General features: G+C 44.3%; 5 non-coding genes and 1 pseudogene across 5 annotated transcripts; all 6 read right to left on the reverse strand.

Moving 5' to 3' along the window:
- Positions 1 to 453: 453 nt before the first annotated feature.
- Positions 454 to 644, reverse strand: LOC118561640. Its single transcript, XR_004930191.1, has one exon. It is a non-coding gene; the product is annotated as a U2 spliceosomal RNA (small nuclear RNA).
- Positions 645 to 1,669: 1,025 nt separating this feature from the next.
- LOC118561651 lies at positions 1,670 to 1,860 on the reverse strand. Its single transcript, XR_004930202.1, has one exon. It is a non-coding gene; the product is annotated as a U2 spliceosomal RNA (small nuclear RNA).
- A 1,025-nt stretch (positions 1,861 to 2,885) lies between these two features.
- Positions 2,886 to 3,076, reverse strand: LOC118561662. The gene has a single exon (XR_004930212.1). It is a non-coding gene; the product is annotated as a U2 spliceosomal RNA (small nuclear RNA).
- Positions 3,077 to 4,103: 1,027 nt separating this feature from the next.
- Positions 4,104 to 4,294, reverse strand: LOC118561664. The gene has a single exon (XR_004930213.1). It is a non-coding gene; the product is annotated as a U2 spliceosomal RNA (small nuclear RNA).
- Positions 4,295 to 5,319: 1,025 nt separating this feature from the next.
- Positions 5,320 to 5,510, reverse strand: LOC118561665. The gene has a single exon (XR_004930214.1). It is a non-coding gene; the product is annotated as a U2 spliceosomal RNA (small nuclear RNA).
- A 1,027-nt stretch (positions 5,511 to 6,537) lies between these two features.
- Positions 6,538 to 6,714, reverse strand: LOC118561661 (annotated as a pseudogene).
- Between the last annotated feature and the right edge of the window lie 6,291 nt (positions 6,715 to 13,005).

The following is a 13,005-nucleotide window of genomic DNA, read 5'->3' on the forward strand; positions in this document are numbered from 1 at the left end:
CAACTCTCTGACGTGACGCTTTCTCTGCGCGTTTATCCTTATTCAAGACCAGCCTTGGAGGTAGAAAAAGCACAATTATCTACGCTAACGTAGAGACAATAACGCCCTTGTTTTATTTCAGCAAAAGATGTTTCCAATAAACAGCACGTTCAGTTTGACCATGTGTCCGCTGAGGTGGACATCTTGCATGATGAGGTATGTTTGTGAATCAAGTCAAGGAACTGCAGCAGCTTTTCTTTGTAAATGCTTTTGTGGTAACTACGCGTGTTTGTGCATAATTTTTAACCCAGCGTCAGTTTCCAAACATCGCCTAGCATGGAGCAGCTGCGCTTAGCGGGAGGCACAGGCTGGTTAGCTGGACTGTGCAGCCTGAGCACAGCAGCTGAGCTAAACGCTTGCGACAAGCCTGAAGGAGCCCACAACTACACAGTATTTGTCTCTGAACAAGCATGGAGGAGGTGCACCGCTCCTGGAGGTACTGCAATACCAGGCCGATGCATGGAGCGGACGGAGCAAGCCCCTATTCCATCTCCCAGTTCCAAAAATCAATTTAATATATGGTCCCCAGGTAGGGGACGTATCAGATATTAAACTGATAAGAACAGATACTACACTTGATCTTAGCCAAAAGGCCGAGAAGCGATACCAGAAAAAGGGTGGAGGAGACCGGGTCATTCAGAGGCACCTCCTTTTAACTCAGGGTAGGATAACCAGCACGGAAACGTTGACTTTTTTTTTTTTTAGCATACAATAAAGAAGGTAACCAGGGGAAATGACAATTGGCCACATTTTAGGCTGTTCTGCAGCAGTAAATCAACACAAATACGCCACTTGCAGGTGAAAAGGACAGCAAAAGTAAAGCATTTTTTTGCTTGTTCCTGCTCTGGTCCAATAGGGAGCTCAGAAGCGATAACAAGTAAAGAAATTGCCATTTTTCTAGATATCTGCCTTTAAATGTGAACACAGCATTTATATATAGGCATACGATGGATTTTTTTATTTTTTTTATTTTTTACGTAACCCATAAAAGTCAAGAAAGTCCTAAGGTTAAGACAAGCCTCGGACAGCGCAGGTTGAAAAGAAGGGCTGCAAGCGGCCTCTAGTGGACGGTAGCCTCAACTGCAGCTCTTACTCCTTCCGCACCTGCACAGACTGGAAATGAATACGCCCACGCAAGCACAACAAACACTTTGAAAGGCATGATTGGTTTTCCAAACAACTCTCTGACGTGACGCTTTCTCTGCGCGTTTATCCTTATTCAAGACCAGCCTTGGAGGTAGAAAAAGCACAATTATCTACGCTAACGTAGAGACAATAACGCCCTTGTTTTATTTCAGCAAAAGATGTTTCCAATAAACAGCACGTTCAGTTTGACCATGTGTCCGCTGAGGTGGACATCTTGCATGATGAGGTATGTTTGTGAATCAAGTCAAGGAACTGCAGCAGCTTTTCTTTGTAAATGCTTTTGTGGTAACTACGCGTGTTTGTGCATAATTTTTAACCCAGCGTCAGTTTCCAAACATCGCCTAGCATGGAGCAGCTGCGCTTAGCGGGAGGCACAGGCTGGTTAGCTGGACTGTGCAGCCTGAGCACAGCAGCTGAGCTAAACGCTTGCGACAAGCCTGAAGGAGCCCACAACTACACAGTATTTGTCTCTGAACAAGCATGGAGGAGGTGCACCGCTCCTGGAGGTACTGCAATACCAGGCCGATGCATGGAGCGGACGGAGCAAGCCCCTATTCCATCTCCCAGTTCCAAAAATCAATTTAATATATGGTCCCCGGGTAGGGGACGTATCAGATATTAAACTGATAAGAACAGATACTACACTTGATCTTAGCCAAAAGGCCGAGAAGCGATACCAGAAAAAGGGTGGAGGAGACCGGGTCATTCAGAGGCACCTCCTTTTAACTCAGGGTAGGATAACCAGCACGGAAACGTTGACTTTTTTTTTTTTTTAGCATACAATAAAGAAGGTAACCAGGGGAAATGACAATTGGCCACATTTTATGCTGTTCTGCAGCAGTAAATCAACACAAATACGCCACTTGCAGGTGAAAAGGACAGCAAAAGTAAAGCATTTTTTTGCTTGTTCCTGCTCTGGTCCAATAGGGAGCTCAGAAGCGATAACAAGTAAAGAAATTGCCATTTTTCTAGATATCTGCCTTTAAATGTGAACACAGCATTTATATATAGGCATACGATGGATTTTTTTATTTTTTTTATTTTTTACGTAACCCATAAAAGTCAAGAAAGTCCTAAGGTTAAGACAAGCCTCGGACGGCGCAGGTTGAAAAGAAGGGCTGCAGCGGCCTCTAGTGGACGGTAGCCTCAACTGCAGCTCTTACTCCTTCCGCACCTGCACAGACTGGAAATGAATACGCCCACGCAAGCACAACAAACACTTTGAAAGGCATGATTGGTTTTCCAAACAACTCTCTGACGTGACGCTTTCTCTGCGCGTTTATCCTTATTCAAGACCAGCCTTGGAGGTAGAAAAAGCACAATTATCTACGCTAACGTAGAGACAATAACGCCCTTGTTTTATTTCAGCAAAAGATGTTTCCAATAAACAGCACGTTCAGTTTGACCATGTGTCCGCTGAGGTGGACATCTTGCATGATGAGGTATGTTTGTGAATCAAGTCAAGGAACTGCAGCAGCTTTTCTTTGTAAATGCTTTTGTGGTAACTACGCGTGTTTGTGCATAATTTTTAACCCAGCGTCAGTTTCCAAACATCGCCTAGCATGGAGCAGCTGCGCTTAGCGGGAGGCACAGGCTGGTTAGCTGGACTGTGCAGCCTGAGCACAGCAGCTGAGCTAAACGCTTGCGACAAGCCTGAAGGAGCCCACAACTACACAGTATTTGTCTCTGAACAAGCATGGAGGAGGTGCACCGCTCCTGGAGGTACTGCAATACCAGGCCGATGCATGGAGCGGACGGAGCAAGCCCCTATTCCATCTCCCAGTTCCAAAAATCAATTTAATATATGGTCCCCGGGTAGGGGACGTATCAGATATTAAACTGATAAGAACAGATACTACACTTGATCTTAGCCAAAAGGCCGAGAAGCGATACCAGAAAAAGGGTGGAGGAGACCGGGTCATTCAGAGGCACCTCCTTTTAACTCAGGGTAGGATAACCAGCACGGAAACGTTGACTTTTTTTTTTTTTTTTAGCATACAATAAAGAAGGTAACCAGGGGAAATGACAATTGGCCACATTTTATGCTGTTCTGCAGCAGTAAATCAACACAAATACGCCACTTGCAGGTGAAAAGGACAGCAAAAGTAAAGCATTTTTTTGCTTGTTCCTGCTCTGGTCCAATAGGGAGCTCAGAAGCGATAACAAGTAAAGAAATTGCCATTTTTCTAGATATCTGCCTTTAAATGTGAACACAGCATTTATATATAGGCATACGATGGATTTTTTTATTTTTTTTATTTTTTACGTAACCCATAAAAGTCAAGAAAGTCCTAAGGTTAAGACAAGCCTCGGACGGCGCAGGTTGAAAAGAAGGGCTGCAGCGGCCTCTAGTGGACGGTAGCCTCAACTGCAGCTCTTACTCCTTCCGCACCTGCACAGACTGGAAATGAATACGCCCACGCAAGCACAACAAACACTTTGAAAGGCATGATTGGTTTTCCAAACAACTCTCTGACGTGACGCTTTCTCTGCGCGTTTATCCTTATTCAAGACCAGCCTTGGAGGTAGAAAAAGCACAATTATCTACGCTAACGTAGAGACAATAACGCCCTTGTTTTATTTCAGCAAAAGATGTTTCCAATAAACAGCACGTTCAGTTTGACCATGTGTCCGCTGAGGTGGACATCTTGCATGATGAGGTATGTTTGTGAATCAAGTCAAGGAACTGCAGCAGCTTTTCTTTGTAAATGCTTTTGTGGTAACTACGCGTGTTTGTGCATAATTTTTAACCCAGCGTCAGTTTCCAAACATCGCCTAGCATGGAGCAGCTGCGCTTAGCGGGAGGCACAGGCTGGTTAGCTGGACTGTGCAGCCTGAGCACAGCAGCTGAGCTAAACGCTTGCGACAAGCCTGAAGGAGCCCACAACTACACAGTATTTGTCTCTGAACAAGCATGGAGGAGGTGCACCGCTCCTGGAGGTACTGCAATACCAGGCCGATGCATGGAGCGGACGGAGCAAGCCCCTATTCCATCTCCCAGTTCCAAAAATCAATTTAATATATGGTCCCCGGGTAGGGGACGTATCAGATATTAAACTGATAAGAACAGATACTACACTTGATCTTAGCCAAAAGGCCGAGAAGCGATACCAGAAAAAGGGTGGAGGAGACCGGGTCATTCAGAGGCACCTCCTTTTAACTCAGGGTAGGATAACCAGCACGGAAACGTTGACTTTTTTTTTTTTTTAGCATACAATAAAGAAGGTAACCAGGGGAAATGACAATTGGCCACATTTTATGCTGTTCTGCAGCAGTAAATCAACACAAATACGCCACTTGCAGGTGAAAAGGACAGCAAAAGTAAAGCATTTTTTTGCTTGTTCCTGCTCTGGTCCAATAGGGAGCTCAGAAGCGATAACAAGTAAAGAAATTGCCATTTTTCTAGATATCTGCCTTTAAATGTGAACACAGCATTTATATATAGGCATACGATGGATTTTTTTATTTTTTTTATTTTTTACGTAACCCATAAAAGTCAAGAAAGTCCTAAGGTTAAGACAAGCCTCGGACGGCGCAGGTTGAAAAGAAGGGCTGCAGCGGCCTCTAGTGGACGGTAGCCTCAACTGCAGCTCTTACTCCTTCCGCACCTGCACAGACTGGAAATGAATACGCCCACGCAAGCACAACAAACACTTTGAAAGGCATGATTGGTTTTCCAAACAACTCTCTGACGTGACGCTTTCTCTGCGCGTTTATCCTTATTCAAGACCAGCCTTGGAGGTAGAAAAAGCACAATTATCTACGCTAACGTAGAGACAATAACGCCCTTGTTTTATTTCAGCAAAAGATGTTTCCAATAAACAGCACGTTCAGTTTGACCATGTGTCCGCTGAGGTGGACATCTTGCATGATGAGGTATGTTTGTGAATCAAGTCAAGGAACTGCAGCAGCTTTTCTTTGTAAATGCTTTTGTGGTAACTACGCGTGTTTGTGCATAATTTTTAACCCAGCGTCAGTTTCCAAACATCGCCTAGCATGGAGCAGCTGCGCTTAGCGGGAGGCACAGGCTGGTTAGCTGGACTGTGCAGCCTGAGCACAGCAGCTGAGCTAAACGCTTGCGACAAGCCTGAAGGAGCCCACAACTACACAGTATTTGTCTCTGAACAAGCATGGAGGAGGTGCACCGCTCCTGGAGGTACTGCAATACCAGGCCGATGCATGGAGCGGACGGAGCAAGCCCCTATTCCATCTCCCAGTTCCAAAAATCAATTTAATATATGGTCCCCGGGTAGGGGACGTATCAGATATTAAACTGATAAGAACAGATACTACACTTGATCTTAGCCAAAAGGCCGAGAAGCGATACCAGAAAAAGGGTGGAGGAGACCGGGTCATTCAGAGGCACCTCCTTTTAACTCAGGGTAGGATAACCAGCACGGAAACGTTGACTTTTTTATTTTTTTTTAGCATACAATAAAGAAGGTAACCAGGGGAAATGACAATTGGCCACATTTTATGCTGTTCTGCAGCAGTAAATCAACACAAATACGCCACTTGCAGGTGAAAAGGACAGCAAAAGTAAAGCATTTTTTTGCTTGTTCCTGCTCTGGTCCAATAGGGAGCTCAGAAGCGATAACAAGTAAAGAAATTGCCATTTTTCTAGATATCTGCCTTTAAATGTGAACACAGCATTTATATATAGGCATACGATGGATTTTTTTATTTTTTTTATTTTTTACGTAACCCATAAAAGTCAAGAAAGTCCTAAGGTTAAGACAAGCCTCGGACGGCGCAGGTTGAAAAGAAGGGCTGCAGCGGCCTCTAGTGGACGGTAGCCTCAACTGCAGCTCTTACTCCTTCCGCACCTGCACAGACTGGAAATGAATACGCCCACGCAAGCACAACAAACACTTTGAAAGGCATGATTGGTTTTCCAAACAACTCTCTGACGTGACGCTTTCTCTGCGCGTTTATCCTTATTCAAGACCAGCCTTGGAGGTAGAAAAAGCACAATTATCTACGCTAACGTAGAGACAATAACGCCCTTGTTTTATTTCAGCAAAAGATGTTTCCAATAAACAGCACGTTCAGTTTGACCATGTGTCCGCTGAGGTGGACATCTTGCATGATGAGGTATGTTTGTGAATCAAGTCAAGGAACTGCAGCAGCTTTTCTTTGTAAATGCTTTTGTGGTAACTACGCGTGTTTGTGCATAATTTTTAACCCAGCGTCAGTTTCCAAACATCGCCTAGCATGGAGCAGCTGCGCTTAGCGGGAGGCACAGGCTGGTTAGCTGGACTGTGCAGCCTGAGCACAGCAGCTGAGCTAAACGCTTGCGACAAGCCTGAAGGAGCCCACAACTACACAGTATTTGTCTCTGAACAAGCATGGAGGAGGTGCACCGCTCCTGGAGGTACTGCAATACCAGGCCGATGCATGGAGCGGACGGAGCAAGCCCCTATTCCATCTCCCAGTTCCAAAAATCAATTTAATATATGGTCCCCGGGTAGGGGACGTATCAGATATTAAACTGATAAGAACAGATTTTTTTCTTTTTCAAGATTTTATTGTTACTTAATACATTTAAAACCATGGCACTCCATTATACAGAAATTTTCTTTTTACATTTAATAAATTAAATTAAAAGGAGAGAAGAAACATGATGTAAACAGCAAATCTGTATGTTAAAATTGAGCAGGACCGGGGTGACCCTCTCCTAAATTTTGAGCCATCCCGTTCTTCCAAACAGCGTTGGTACCGGTGCTGGTTCCGGTACTGGTGCTCAGAGGGGATCCCCCCCTACTGCTCCTTCCCGCCTGCCTCTCCCGGAGAGCCAGGCCGCTGCTGCCGGGACCCTCATCTGTGAAACGCCGACTCCTCTCTTCACGGAGGCGCAGACGATGCTTCTTTGAGGCTGTGTCCTTGGCGTGCCACCTGCAGCTCTTGATGTTGTTCTTCTTGCTGCCGCCATTCGGATCACAGCCTCGGGGGGAATCTGCCTGCGCCTGCTTACCAGCAAGTTTCTGGAGGTCCAGATGGCGTCTTTTATGGTGGCGAGGGTGAGCCACATCTCCTCAAAGTCCTTTTTCGTAAAGGTCCGATGGCTCACCCCATACAGCACTAGCTGTAAGTCGAGGACCTCCCTTGCTGGCAAGTGTGGGAACTGCGAGGAGCCGGCTTCCGTCCACAGGTCCCTAGCAGCACTGCACTCCCACAGCAGATGCCTCACCGACTCCGGCGCGCCACAACCGGGTCGGGGGCAGATGGACGATACAGACATGCCGCGGGAGTGCATGACGGCTCTGACCGGGAGAATCCCATGAGCCACCATCCATGACAGGTCCTGAAGTCTGTTTGGAAGGACAGGAAGGCTCACGTTGCGCCAAACCGTGGAGGCATCTCCTCGTAGGAGGCCTCGCACTGGGGTCACTGGTTCCCGCTCCTGCACAACAGAAATGATAAAACGATGGTTGGTTAAAATCCTGCTCTCCTCTCCCTCCAATTTAAAATGTTCTAAAAATTTCTGTATAAAAGCATATGCCGGTGGGAGGTTAAAAGCAACAGGTGTTTTTAGATCACTTTGAATCAATTTTAATTTTCTCAGATAGGACCCCATCCAAAATCTGCTCATCTTGCTTGTTTTGATATCTGGGGATGTGTTCAGTGCCAGTTTAAAATGAATGCTTGTGTAGTAGCTGCCTAAAAACAAGTAAAGATCTGGGACTCCTTTTCCTCCTTTATCCTTTGGTTTTGTCATGATTTGTCTTCTTATCCTCTCCCATTTGGAGTCCCAGATGAAGTAAAAAATGTCTCGTTGCAGCTCTAAAATCACTCTCCTGGGAGGAATAAAAACAGAACTGGTGAGTAAAAGCACTGGTAAAATCACTGCTTTGATTATAAGAATCTTTCCTTCAAGTGTTAGGTTCCTCATCCCCCAAAATCCCAGTCGTTGTTTTACTCTCTTTAATATTTTTGTCCAGTTTGTTCCTCCCTCTCCATTTTTATCAAATTTCACCCCCAATATTTTTTGTTCTTCTTTAGTTATCTGGAACTGGTGTCCTATTTTTTCATTTTCTTTCCATGGTCCATAAAAAAGTGCTTTTGTTTTCTCTTTATTTAGTTTCGAGCCTGACGCTCTGCCCGAACCATTCAGTTAATTGAAATACCCTGTCTACTGATAAAAGGTCTGTACATAAAATATTAAAATCAGTCCATGTATAAAAGACATCTGGCCTCCTGCCCCCCACTCCCCGGTATTGTGACTCCTGATATCTGTGGGTCCCTTCTCAAGATCTGCGCCAGCGGCTCGACACAGGCCACGTAGAGAAGGGCAGATAAAGGACAACCCTGACGAACACCGCAGTTCACTTTCACTGCTTTTGTCAGAAACCCGTTAACTAGAAATCTGCTGTAGATGTCTCGGTACAACAGTCCCACCCATGCTACAAACCTCCCTGGAAAACCCATTTTTTGCAGTACCTGAAAGAGGTACTGGTGCGAGACCCGATCAAAAGCTTTCTCAAAATCTAGATTTAACACTATCAGCCGAATGTTTCTGTCTCTCGCAAAACAGATGGTGTCTCGGATCAGTACGAGGCTGTCCGTGATCTTCCTTCCTGGCACGGCGCAGGCTTGATCCGGGTGGATTAGATCCCCCAACACTCGGCGCATCCTGGCTGCTAAAAGTTTACTAAAAAGTTTACAATCTAAATTTAAAAGGGTGATGGGTCTCCAATTTTTGAGATCTGTTTTATCGTTATCTTTATGTAAAAGCGTCACTATACCTGTTCTAAAACTATCGGGTAGTTTATCTAGTTTGCTAAAATCAGTAAAAACAACGATTAAATCAGGTGTTAAAATGTCCCAAAAAGTTAGATAAAATTCTACAGGGAGTCCATCTGAGCCTGGAGATTTTCCTCTTTTAAAACTCTTCAAAGAGTTTAAAAGTTCTAAAAGGGTAAAATCCTCCTCTAAAAAACTACCTTCCTTTATACTTTTTTCTAAAAAATCCAAAGTTTCTTTAATATTTCCTTCATTTACTATTTTCTCCTCATATAAATCACTGTAAAACTGTTCAATCACTTTTGTCTTTTCTTCTATAGTTGAAGCGATGTCTCCTTTTACTGATTTAAGTTCAGGGATAGAACTTGGATTACCAATTATTTTTTTAAAAAGTATCTACTACATTTTTCCCCTTCTTCTATTTCTCTTTCTCTGCTTCTTAAGATGACTCCCTTGCTCTTTATTTCTGCTAAAATGTTCATTTCTTTTTTAATTTCTCTTATTTCTTTGTTAAAATCCATACCTTGTTGATTTAAAAAATAATATCTTTGTAATCTTTTCTGCAGCCCCATCATGCGACTCTGTTCTTTTTTTTTCCTATTTTTCCCGGCTTGTCTGAAGAAAGTCTGGGTCCTACCCTTCACCATCTCCCACCACTGTGCTCGTGTTTCGTACAGGTCTTGGAGGGTCTGCCACTCCTGGTACCGCTCCCGGTACTGGCTGACCAAAGCCTGGTCCTCCAGCAGGGAGCGGTTGAGTTTCCACAGACCTCTCCCGGTCGTCGCACCTGAAGGAAGTGAAAGAGTGCAGGACAGAAGGAGGTGGTCGGAAAAGAAAACCGGTGACAATCTAGCATCAGTTAGGGTGCAATCTCTGATGAAAAAGTAGTCAATTCGAGAGGCTTTAGAGCTATCATCACTGACCCAGGTGAAGCCCTCCTCTCTAGGATGCATGGTTTTAAAACAGTCCACTAGTTTAAAATCCCTAACTATCCTCTGTAATAAAAGTGATGTCTTGTCTACCTTATATATTTGTCCTATTCTTTTCCTGTCTTTTCTGGTTAAAACACAATTAAAATCCCCCCCAATTATTAACGGTTTTCTTCCTAACATGTGGGGCTGCAGTTCCTTTAAAAAGTCATACCTGTCGTGTTTATCAGTAAAACCATAAATATTTAAGAGGTTAAAATCCTGCCCATTAAAAGTCAGATTTGCTAAAAGTGCTCTTCCCTCTTTCACCACGGTGCTTCCCTTAACCAAGATGTGAGGATTATTTATTAAAATGGCCACACCGTCGTTTCTATTTTCGTTTGAGCCGCTCCATATTGACGGTCGCGGCCATAAATCTTGCCACCGGGTGTAATTCTTTAAAAACGGAAGTGCACATTCTTGCAATAAAATCACGTCTGACTGTACGGTGCTTAAAAAGGATAAAATACTCTGAGCTCTAACTAAAGACTTCACACTTCTAACATTTATAGTTGAGAAGGTGAGAGTCATAAAAATAGTGGTTAAGAACAGGCAAGACATTTTAAAGGATTAAGATAAACATTTTAAAGGTGTGACAATTAAGATCCTATAAAACATTATATAAACGAGAGGCACGTTTCAAATGTTAAATTATTTCTACTGAGTGCAGTTCTTGCTTCACTTCACATGGTGAAGGAGGGAGGGGTTGAGCTCCATCGCCCTTCCTCCTTCTAGGCGTTGGCCTCTGTCGCAATGTTTTGTTCAACATGATTTCTTTTGGGGTTGATTGGATCGCTATATTTAAAAAGGAGACCTCATTTGGTGAATCAATTGGGAATACTCTGGGTTCCTCCTCAGATGAGCCCTCTGAGAGGTTGCCCAGCCTTCCCCTCTTTTCTAAAACCATAAGTATGTCCGGGGATAACTCTGATGCCGGTCTCTTGGCCAGCTGGGCGTCGGGGAGGGTGGCATCATCGCTACTTTCAATCTGAGTTTCCTCTAAGCTAGCTCCGCCTTCGGTTTGCGTCTCCTCCCCCTCACCAGGTGCTTCGGTTTGGGGTGGAGCCTCCGTCCCCTCCCCGCTTCCCGCCATCTCCTCCTCCTCTCCTCCAATCGGAGGGGTTGGCAGGAGATTTGAATTTTCTGTCCCAGCTGCATCCACTTGCTCATTAACTTTTTCAACTGTCGTCTCTTTCCCTTTTTTTAATTTATTTGCAAACGATTTCGGACAGTCTCTAAACAGGTGGTCCTGTCCACCACACAAATTGCATTTCCGCCCGTTTGTACATTCTTCAAATGTGTGTCCCACCTCCCTACACTTTCCACAAAAAATCTTATCGCATGCCTCAGCCAGATGACCGTATTCGCCACACTTTCTACATAGCTTCGGTTGTCCTTGGTAATGAATGTAGCCTCTGTTTTCCCCCAGGACTATCATGGATGGGAGATGTTTCAGGCCCTGGAAGCCTTGGGGATCTTCCCACTGTTTAATGGGGACCCGCCAAGCGCAGTTCCAGATGCCGTCGGCATCCCGCACCTTCATAGCCTGGCCTTTCACAGTGCAGTATCTACCCAGCCATACACAGATGTCTTCAGCACTGACAGTCTCATTGAACATCCTGACAATCACCGTTTTCAGGGAGTTGTCAGTCAGTTTCTCAACGTCAAATGCTGAAAACTGGGTTTTCGCGTTTTCAAACCGAGTCCAAAAGTCTTTTAGAAGTGCGGCGGAACAAAAACTCACGTCATATCCCTTGTTGAAAGGCAGGGAGAGGATACAGTTCAGGTCATCCGGCTTAAACTTTAACGTTTGCTGCAACAATTTTCTTGAGAAATCTAGCCTTGACATTACTTTCTCTTGATCATTAAAAAGGAAGCGGACGCTGTGGTGCCTTCGCATGCCGGCATGGCTAGCCGCCATGGTGAAGGCACCACCCGATAAATAACTAAAACCTTTAATAAAACCCAATAAATAACTAAAACCGTTAATAAAACCCAATAACTAAGTAAAACCCGGTATACCAAAAATACAAAAACTTTTAAAAAGGAAGAGATATTTTACGCAACTTTGCGATCAATATCTCAACTAGGGACTAAGATTAATCTTAACTCAAATAGAGGGGTAACAGCCAAGTCACAACGACTACCGCTATCACCACCCAGTGGAGTTGATCGCTGTCTTAGCCAAAAGGCCGAGAAGCGATACCAGAAAAAGGGTGGAGGAGACCGGGTCATTCAGAGGCACCTCCTTTTAACTCAGGGTAGGATAACCAGCACGGAAACGTTGACTTTATTTTTTTTTTTTTTTTAGCATACAATAAAGAAGGTAACCAGGGGAAATGACAATTGGCCACATTTTATGCTGTTCTGCAGCAGTAAATCAACACAAATACGCCACTTGCAGGTGAAAAGGACAGCAAAAGTAAAGCATTTTTTTGCTTGTTCCTGCTCTGGTCCAATAGGGAGCTCAGAAGCGATAACAAGTAAAGAAATTGCCATTTTTCTAGATATCTGCCTTTAAATGTGAACACAGCATTTATATATAGGCATACGATGGATTTTTTTATTTTTTTATTTTTTACGTAACCCATAAAAGTCAAGAAAGTCCTAAGGTTAAGACAAGCCTCGGACGGCGCAGGTTGAAAAGAAGGGCTGCAGCGGCCTCTAGTGGACGGTAGCCTCAACTGCAGCTCTTACTCCTTCCGCACCTGCACAGACTGGAAATGAATACGCCCACGCAAGCACAACAAACACTTTGAAAGGCATGATTGGTTTTCCAAACAACTCTCTGACGTGACGCTTTCTCTGCGCGTTTATCCTTATTCAAGACCAGCCTTGGAGGTAGAAAAAGCACAATTATCTACGCTAACGTAGAGACAATAACGCCCTTGTTTTATTTCAGCAAAAGATGTTTCCAATAAACAGCACGTTCAGTTTGACCATGTGTCCGCTGAGGTGGACATCTTGCATGATGAGGTATGTTTGTGAATCAAGTCAAGGAACTGCAGCAGCTTTTCTTTGTAAATGCTTTTGTGGTAACTACGCGTGTTTGTGCATAATTTTTAACCCAGCGTCAGTTTCCAAACATCGCCTAGCATGGAGCAGCTGC

Source organism: Fundulus heteroclitus, unplaced genomic scaffold, assembly GCF_011125445.2.
Source record: "Fundulus heteroclitus isolate FHET01 unplaced genomic scaffold, MU-UCD_Fhet_4.1 scaffold_686, whole genome shotgun sequence".
In the NCBI taxonomy this organism is placed as follows: Eukaryota; Metazoa; Chordata; class Actinopteri; order Cyprinodontiformes; family Fundulidae; genus Fundulus; species Fundulus heteroclitus.